Consider the following 10,000-nt stretch of genomic DNA (forward strand, 5'->3'; position numbering starts at 1 on the left):
CTACCTCTCGCTTGCGCCTACTGCATCCCACCGATTGAGCCAAAGTAAGCCCAAAGTAAGCCCACATGAGCCAATCGCGTTTCTTTCCTGGGCTTACTTTTGACCAATCACGTTTCTCTCCTGGGCTTACTTTTGACCAATCACGTTTCTCTCCTGGGCTTACTTTTGACCAATCACGTTTCTCTCCTGGGCTTACTTTTGACCAATCGCGTTTCTCTCTGGGGCTTACTTTTGATCAATCGCGTTTCTCTCCCGTGGCTCACTTTTGACCAATCGCGTTACTCTCCCGTGGCTCACTTTTGACCAATCGCTGCGACCGTTTATTATTGTCATCGATCTTTGCAATAGGTAAGGCTAAGGTGTACTTCATTTTTAAATATAATTTAATATCGTTATTTGTTCATAAATAGTGTGTATTTTTGGAAAATAGAACGTGCCAATGCATGTATAGCACACGTTTTCTGAAGTATTTGCGAACCTGTAACTTTTTAAATGATAAATACAGAACAAAACATGTCGCTACTGATCAGATAGGTTAAAATCATCGACAGTCCTAATTAGCCTACATTACTATGTGTGTATTGTGTGCGAAGAAAAGAATACTAATATTAAAATATTTATTTACTTATATATGTAGAGAGACAGAGAGCTGGGTAACTTACTTACTGTAACTGTAATGACTGTAAGTTAATTCGTTACTAATTCCAAGTTACAAGACAAATTGTAGTTAGTTATTTAAACCATTAACAGTTACATTACACATTTTAGGTAATATAAGTTAGTCAGACTACTTTTACGTTACTTTTAGATTACTTTTGACCTAACTTGTTTATCACATTGATTTAAACAGGGTAATCTTGAAAAAAAGAATAAGAAAATAGATTGTATTTGTTGTTATTAACAACACTAAGTGCATTTAACACATGTTTGTGAAATAACTGCAGGGAGTTAAATAAAAAACTACTAATTAATTAAACCATAAAAATAATAAATTAAAGTAAATCATTTTAAAATCAATTAAAAATGCACAAAAATGATATATATTCTTTTTGTTTACCTGCATGTCTTGTGACCATAACCTCATCAGAGGACCAATGAACATGAAAATGTGATAATTATTAAAATATTCAATTTAAGTATGTTAATTAAATATATTAGTTAAAATGTGTGCATGATAATGTGTTTGAAAGACAAAAGCCTTTGTTGAAGGTGGTTAAAAATATCTACAGTGTGATCTTTCAAATAAAAATGAATGTGTTTATCAGTAGTTGATGCAATGTTGAAACACTTTATGCAAACCTGAAATGATTTTTGTAAATCAGTGGTCAAATGCTGTATCTCCACCTGACTAGTGACTGGTCTTTGTGTGAGTGTCCACAAAACTGGAAGACTTTTTTTTATGAATATAAGCAGTAGGCTGTTTTAGAAAAGAAATTTAAAAGATCAAAAAGAGGAATTAGGAAGTATATATCAGTTAGGAATAATTTAATGTCATTGTGTAAAAAAAAATTAAATTTAAATTAAAATAAAATCATATAATGCATAAAAAAAAGTAACTTTAGTCTGATTCGGAATATTTTAAAATATATATATTTTTTAATCTAAATACAGGTACTTAATTTTTGGATTCTGGTTATGTAATTCAGATGAAATAACATGTAATCAGTTACTACCCAGCTCTGCTTATATATATATTACTTATATTTGGTAATAATACTAGTGACCTCCTCCGAGCCTAGAATTATTACTAGAAGGAAATTTCAGACTTCATATTTGACTTTACATATATTTGTACATATATCAGATTCCTGTCCATGTTTATTACCACAGTAATATGGTTTACATGTAGCTTGGTAAATTATCATTACACACTTAACATATAGGTATCTTTCAGTTTGCTAGAGGTAATAGTCTCTTTCTGATCTTCATTACAGAAAATGTATGCTTACCCCTTTTTTCGCCGCCAATCGGCAACATCGTGCCGGCTCCTCATGGCGCCATCGGAGGAGGCGAAGCGCCTTTAAAATATGGAGTCGGGAAGGGCCAAACCCAAGGAGCAGGTGCTGGCAGAGGCCCGTTCTTTTGTCAGCACAAACGGTGGAGACCCCAGTGACCAGTTTTTAGTACTGGCTCACTGCAAACTTCAGTTTGGGAAGTACCAGGGCCAGAGATTTAGATGGCTCCTGGAAAACTCTCTGGGGTACGCAGTGTATTTGGTGCTCAGCATTTCCAAGGAGACAGCGCAGACAACCCCCCTGTCCGAAAATAAACAGCTCTTCCTACAGTACACTTCTCATATCAGAGAGATGGCTGAAGAAGTGGAGAAGTATGAGAGGAAGCAGGAAATGCAAGCAGAAGCCCGAGCATCTGGAGACCAGGGCTGCTTGATGGTGGAGTTTGGTGACTTCCAGGGCCGGTCCATGAAGGAAGTTTATGAGGACCAAAGCAAGGAGGCCCAAGCCCTCATCAGGTACCTGGTTAAGGCCGATGCCAGGCCAAACACCAACATGGCCATTTTCAAGACATATGTCCTGAAAAGGCAGGCTTCTGCTGTGGGCACCAGTGTACGTCCTGCACGTCCACCTGCAACCTCCAGTGCCTCTGTACCTCCAGCCGCAGCCTCCAGTACCTCTGCACCTCCACCTGCAGCCATCCGAACTGGTGTACAGCGGACCGCCACTGTGAAAGCGCTGTTGGCGCATGGCAAACATTTGTCTCCTTCACAGCTGGCGAAAAAACTCGTGTCACCAGTTAAACACTGTGAGTAGGAGTGTGAATATTACGTTTTCCCTACAGAAATTGTACACGTATTCATTTATTGTTATGGCAAACCTGTCCACTTGCTGTTTCCAGATCCATTAGTGCAGTCTACTTTACCTTCTCCAGCAGCAGAAACTTTGGCCCGAAGACAGCTTTTCGCTACAGGTACGTAAGCACCACCTTACATACACTTGTCTCTGTGTATTGGTCACAGTAATAGTTGTAACATTTGTGCTCCAGGCACTTCCGTTTCCACTGCTGAAGATGATGATGAGGAGCTGGTATTTGCTGCATCACAATGTGAAGCACAGCTGAATACAGGTGTGGCATATGACACAAATACAAATGTTATAAGAATGTTTTGTGAAAATACAATGGGAAGCATTAAAAATAAAAATCAAATTTTTTTAATATTTTTGTTTACAATACAGAATTATGTCACATCATGCCTCAAGTGGGATTTCTTCAAAAGGTTAAGGATGTCCAAAGGTGTCAGTGTATTTATTTGCGTTTCTAAACTTATCCGTTGTTAAACAATCACTAGATAACTTTCTCACACTGCTTGCTATTCTCTCTCACTCACTCTTTAGCTCCCCCTGAGCAGACAGGATGGTGGAGAGTCATTGTTCTTATGATGAGAAGAACAGTTTTTCCTTATTGTATATGTGTGCATGCTTCATGTCTGTGGGCATCATTACTGAATTCATCACACCTCATTTTCCTTATTTAATCACAACAGATTCTCATTCTCAAAGAACTGTACTAATTCCATTTTTCTTACATCAATAAAGTGTACGCTGTGTTCTTTGCTTCTTAACACTAGTACTATTTTCTTCACTGTTATGCCTTAATATATTCAAAACGATTATTAACACTCCTCCAAAATTACTGCTTCGTAGGCTGCTTGTGGGCTGCTTTTCTGGCGTAGTACTATCAAATCCAACGGTCATACTTATATTGTTTTTGTTACTGTTTACTCAGAGTCCTGTGCCGGTCCGTCTCCATTGGCGGAAACAGCAAAAACACCAGATCCTCCACATCATCAGCCACCAGCTGAGCTCCCAGGCCACTGGAAAGATCATCTTCCACCTTTCCAGCATGAGTGGATCCGGAACACACTATTTAAGGCCAACCCACGAACCGGCAAGCCAGAACTAGTGTCCCAGCTGAAGCTTTGGTGGTATCCTCCTCAGCCCCCTTTAATTAACAGTCAGCCACCCGCCTCACCAGACCTCTTCTTCTGTCGGCCCCTTTTCTTGTGGATGCCGCTGAAGATGTGGTTATTTCCTCTTGTCTGTGTTCGCCCAGACTGTGGTAGGCACAGGCTAACAGCAGCAGGACTTTACCGCACCGTGCGCAAGGTTTTGGACATCGACGGGTGGTATGACCTTGCCACTGAGTATCTGGAGTGCAAAGGCTGCAAAAAGAAGTATCCTGCCTGGTCCGAGGACATCTTAGGGCAGCTGGATATGGGCCACCGCAGTCAGTTTCCAGCTTTGCTGACATACAGGTAATTCATAATGACAATCATTCATTATTAGGCACTTTTATCTTGTGTGTTTTTTTCTACAACCAAAGCATTTGCATGATTATATTGTTGTTTCCTTAGATACTCATGTGACAACCGGGTGCTGAGGATGATGAGGGAGAGGACACTGGGCAACAGTGTGACTCAGCTGTACAAGAAGCTGACGGAACAGCACAGTGAGGCATGGACACAGCGTGTTCTGCAGTACCTGACTGCCTGCGAACCGTTCACAAGGTCCTCCCTTGTGCAGCCTCCTGTATTTGCTGAGCCTCCCCTTTTACCTGCCCTGCCTAAGCCTAAGTGGCTCTTAGCCGTGTACGCCAGAGATGTTCTGTGGCGACTGCATGAGGTCAAAGCCAAAATAACATCCGTCTTTGGCTCTGTTCTCAAGATGGACTCCACTAAAAAGGTATCACAGTCCTGTTTATATCCAGAAATTTGCCAGATATGGATATATGTGCATTCACAATGAATACAGTTTTGTCACCCTTTTATTTTTCCCAATAGGTCACAAAGAAACTCGCAGGTGCTGCTTCAGGTACAGCTGCCTGGTGTACAAATGTGGGGAATGAACACGGCCAAGTCCTCGTCTCTGTGCTTACAGCCGCCGAGGGACATGGACTGGACCACATGGCAGCTGGCCTGATGAAGCGCTACCGGGACGCAGGAGAGGCAGCCCCAAAAGTGATGTACGTGGACAGAGATTGCTGCAGTCAGCATGGCCAGTGTCAGGTGAAGATGATGTTCTCGGAGTGGGTCGAGCTTGAAGTGCGCCTCGACATCTGGCATTTCATGCGGCGATTTGCTGCAGGTGTCACGACAGAGGCTCATCCACTCTATGGGATCTTCATGGCCCGTCTGTCCACGTGCATCTTTCAGTGGGATCCAGAGGATGTGGCTGCACTTCGCAGTGCAAAGGAGGGTGAGCTGGCGGCAAAGAAGACTGGCCACATCTCAGAAAGGGCGGTCAGTGCTCGCATTACCCGGAGAGAGTTGGCACTGCACTGCCGGAGGAGGACCAGGGGGGTGGAGGAGACCACCAGATTGATCGGGTCACTGATTGATCTGTTCGACAGTGCGGACGGGAAGGACACTCTGGGAGTTCCTCTGCTGAATCACGAACGGATCCAGCAGATATGGAAGGAACAGCGGAAGCACGTTCCGTGTATCCAAGACCCAGAGAACTTTCCGCTGTACATGAAGAAGGGGACACTGAAGAAGGGCGGTGTGGAGCTGTGCTGCTACAGGTGTGCCCGTGGCTCTACCTCCTTGGAGTCTTTCCACCTCCACCTAAACCGTTTTATTCCAGGTATTACATACATACGGATTACAATTTTTTTTGTCAAAAATATAAGCACTATAACTGCTTCCATTACTTTAAAGTAATGTCACATGAATAAATGTCACACTCTACAGTAATACTACAGTTCTTTTCTGATGTCATAAGCATTAACAAAGCTGTATTGCCTGACAAGTCACTAGTAGCTATAATTTTTAATGTAATTTAAATTGCGATTACTCACATTCAAAAGTTGTTTATATAATATATGTGTAATATATGTGTTTATTATGTATAAATAAAGACACACATTTGAAAATAATTACATGTATATATTTATTATATAATTTATATTATATATAAATATATTTAATATATATACATATATTTTTCTTAAATATATACATGCATGTGTTGTGTAATTGTATTGTAATTATGTAACTCTATTACATGTAACCAGTTACCTCATAGCACCTCATGTGAAGTACAAAACTTTTTTGTTTATTTAATTTTTAGGAACCAGTGCCAGTGATGCGCATTTTCAAGCGTATCTCCTTGAGGGCTTGATGCGTTGGAATGATGACCGGATGGAAGACGCCATAAAAGGAGCATCCTCCATCCGGACATATGGCTGTGCCATGAGGGAGGCTGTGGACCGGCTTAGCCAAGCTGTCTTCGGGAAGCCCTGGGATGAGCGCTATCGCCCTCCTGGAGCATATACAGGCAAGAATTCATTCATTCATGTTTTTTTTTTATAGATCATTTGAATTATTTTTGCAAAACATAAAAATTCATGGATGAACAGGGAGATCACATTTATGTATTGTACTATTTTATCTATTTAGCCTTTAATGTATTAGACAAAATGTTAAGAACACTTTCTTTTTTCCCATTTTATTCTTGTAGGTGAATTGCTGGGAATGGAGTACCTTTACAGCCAGACTGGCAAAACACTGACTCCAGTGCTCCAGAACCCAGAGGAGGAAGACAGGCTGGTGGAGGCAGTTGATGACCAGGACCTGCAAGATGAGGGGTTTGACGAAGAGATCACGGAGGACATCACAGTTCCAGTGCTGTATGAGGATGACCCCTGCCGTGATCTTAAAAACAGCCCCTCATCTTTGCCTCTGCCTCAGTCCCCGGCATCACCGGCTGAGCCGTCCGCATCATCTGGCGGAGAAGGACAGCATCTTGCCCCTGCCCCTTCAGTGCTGTCACAGCCGTCCGACACTGAAGGCAGTCTCTCCGACGAGGCTCAGGTAAGACACTTTAAGGGCTTTATTTAATTTCAATATCATTTTATTCCACTTATATTACCATAAATCTGCATTTACTAGGGAGCAGTCATTGGACCCGATGGCATCGCTGGGTGGGACAAGGTCCAGGAACTGGCTGGTTACCTGGTGGGATTTCGTGAGGCTCCTTACCTCACTGACCTGCAGGTGACAGAGGTCATCCAGCTGTGGACAGCTCTCCCTGACTCTGACAAACAGCGGGTCAACTATCAGCCTCGACATCAGCCTCAGCTGACACATGGGCGCTTTAAAGCACCGAAGCGGACCGGAGTCACACCGGGTGTGGAGAGTGTTAAACGGTGTCTGATTGGACATCCTGGGGGTCCAGCACAGTGGCCCAACACCAGTCGCTTGGTTGAGGCAATTTGTACAAAGCTGTGCGCTTTACACAAGTCGCCGACCAAGAAGGCTGGAGTTTGCACCCCCAGGTGGTCTAAAATCCTCACCGATTACCACCACATCCGAGAGCTGGTGCTTAACAGTCCAAGGCTGATGGATGAAACCATGATCCAGCTGTTTGAGCTAAACCAGAAGACACTCATTCAGTGGTAAGCAAGGCACATTATATGCTTCAAATTAAATGAATACTTCTTAAAACATATTTATAATACAAGTAATTTATTGTCAGGTTTCAGCGGCGGCAGAAGAATCAGGAAATGAGTGTCCTCGCTCAGGGACTGACTTCACCTGACCCAATTGCTGTGGCCGATGCGCAGCTTCCTCTGCCAAGGGAAAAATTGGATGAAGCACCATCGACATCAGGGCCAAAACATCCATTTATCCTTCCGCCAAATCGGGAAGGACAGGCTCCGATCCTGCGACCAGGTCGACGGCCCGCTGCTACCACCACCACACAGTGCCCCATTGCACCTGCCCCCACAGCATCAGAAGTAGTGCAGCCCATTTCAGCACCTGGGTCATTGTTAGGCACACTAGTCCTTAACCCGGACATGACTGTGTCAGTGGTGATCCCCTCTTCTGGTCCTTCAACATTGAGTGCAGGCCCAGCTCCACCTGCTCCTGCGTCTGATGCTCCTGTGTCCCGTTACACCCAGAGGAACAGGCGTCGACGGGCCCTGGAGGAGGAAAGTGGAGTACACAAGAGAAAGTATGTGCGAGGGGTTACTTTTAACAAATGCAGCAAATGTGGGCAGCCCAAAACGAAAGAGTTTGGCCATAGTCGGTATGGCAATGCCACATTTTGCCCGAGTGCCTCAAATGGCAAATCTTTCGATGAATGGTTGGCAGAACAGCGCCAGCTACATAAACCTCCTCAATAAAGACAATCTTTTCTGTATATATTTTGTTTACATGTGCCCACTCTTTTATACTGTTCAGTATCATCCTCAATACTGTATTCTCCTCAAAAAAATAATGTTTTCTGTATCTATTTTGTATATATTACATGGGCCCACTCTTTCACATTGTTCGGTATCCTCCTCAATGAATAATGTATTTTCTGTATATATTTTGTATTTTACATGGGCCCACTCTTTCCCATTTTCCGGAATCTTCCTTAATAAATATCTTTTAATGTATATATTTTGTTTATATTACATGGGCCCTCTCTTTCATATTGTCTGGTATGTTCCTCAATAAATAATATCGTTCCTGTATATATTTTGTTTTTATTACATGGGCCCACTCCTTCATATTGTCATGTATACCCCTCAATAAATATAATAAATATGTCTTTTTTGTATATATTTTGAATATATTACATGGGCCCACTTTTTCATATTGTCCTGTATACCCCTCAATACTGTATCCTCCTCAATAAATTATATCTTTTCTGTATATATTATGTGTATGTATATTATGTTCATGTAAATTAAACATTTTACATTTGAACATTTAAAGTGTCTTTTGATCAGATAAATTAAATCTGATAAATGATATCCATCAAATCATGTCCCACATATACAAAAAAATAATAATCTTTGAGAAAACATTTTATTCATTAATTTTAACATAAACATGTAATATGCCTTTTAAAAAATATTATAAACATAATTAACATAAAACATAAAATCAACTACTGAAACATTTTAATTCGTTTTATTTAACCATAAACATATATCATATACATATATGTTTATACATATTTACCCAAAAATTATTTTCAAAAAAATATATATATATCAATCAACATATTGGTATGTCTAGGGCGCGATTTGTGGAAAAAGCAGGTGGGGATGGGGGCGTGTTTTAATACGACGGAAACTGTCAACGTGTCGATTTGCTCCAATCGGATCGCGTATTTAACCATAAACATAAACATGTAATATGCCTTTTAAAAATAACATACACAAATTAATAAATATCAATCAATATAATGTTATGTCTAGGGCGAGATTTGTAAAAAATAAAATTAAAATAAAAACAAGGTGGGATGGGGCGTGTTTTTAATACGACGTAAAGTGTCAACGTGATGATTCACTGTTTCGAATCGCTCCAACCGGATCAAGTTTCGCAATTCGCGAATCATTTGATTCAGAACGGGACTTCGACTCAGTCGCGCAGACCGCGGGTTCGAATCCAGCCCGCCGAGGGTGACGTGTTTCACATGTAACTAAAACTCATCCATACCACACAGGAATATTGCCCGAATATTGTTGCAGGGGAAACTTGTCGGCACACTTGCGTTTTCGCGTCTTTTTCGCTTGCGAGGGGGGGCTCAAAGATTGGGCTCCTTCTTATGCTAAGCGAGCGCTCTACCATTTGAGCTAATTCCCCTGGCCGCAGAAGGCAGAATCTTCTCCCTGTTAGGTCCACCACCATTATTGAATCCATTCAAAGGCCCACTTTCATTCCTTTGCCTTTGACCTTGTCTCGAGGTGTGTCATTTCTTCCATTGCAGTTAATTTTTTCTTTCTTTTGTTGTTGCTATTTGTCTTCTTTGCTTTTGGTTATTATGATCGCCGCCAACTTGTTTGTTTTTAGACTCATTTCTTCTAATGCTTGCTTGTTTCATTCAGTGTTTTTAATGTTGTTTTTTGGGCTTTCTTGTTGTTGTTGCTTTATTACAAACGATCCACTTGGCTTTCACAAGATTGTGATCCTGTATCAGAAGTGACTGTTGCGGTCAAGTAAGTCTGCACCCCTGAGGACCGTAACAGGGTGAGTAGAGCAGGGCAG

This window comes from Garra rufa, unplaced genomic scaffold, assembly GCF_049309525.1.
Source record: "Garra rufa unplaced genomic scaffold, GarRuf1.0 hap1_unplaced_001, whole genome shotgun sequence".
Lineage (NCBI taxonomy): Eukaryota > Metazoa > Chordata > Actinopteri > Cypriniformes > Cyprinidae > Garra > Garra rufa.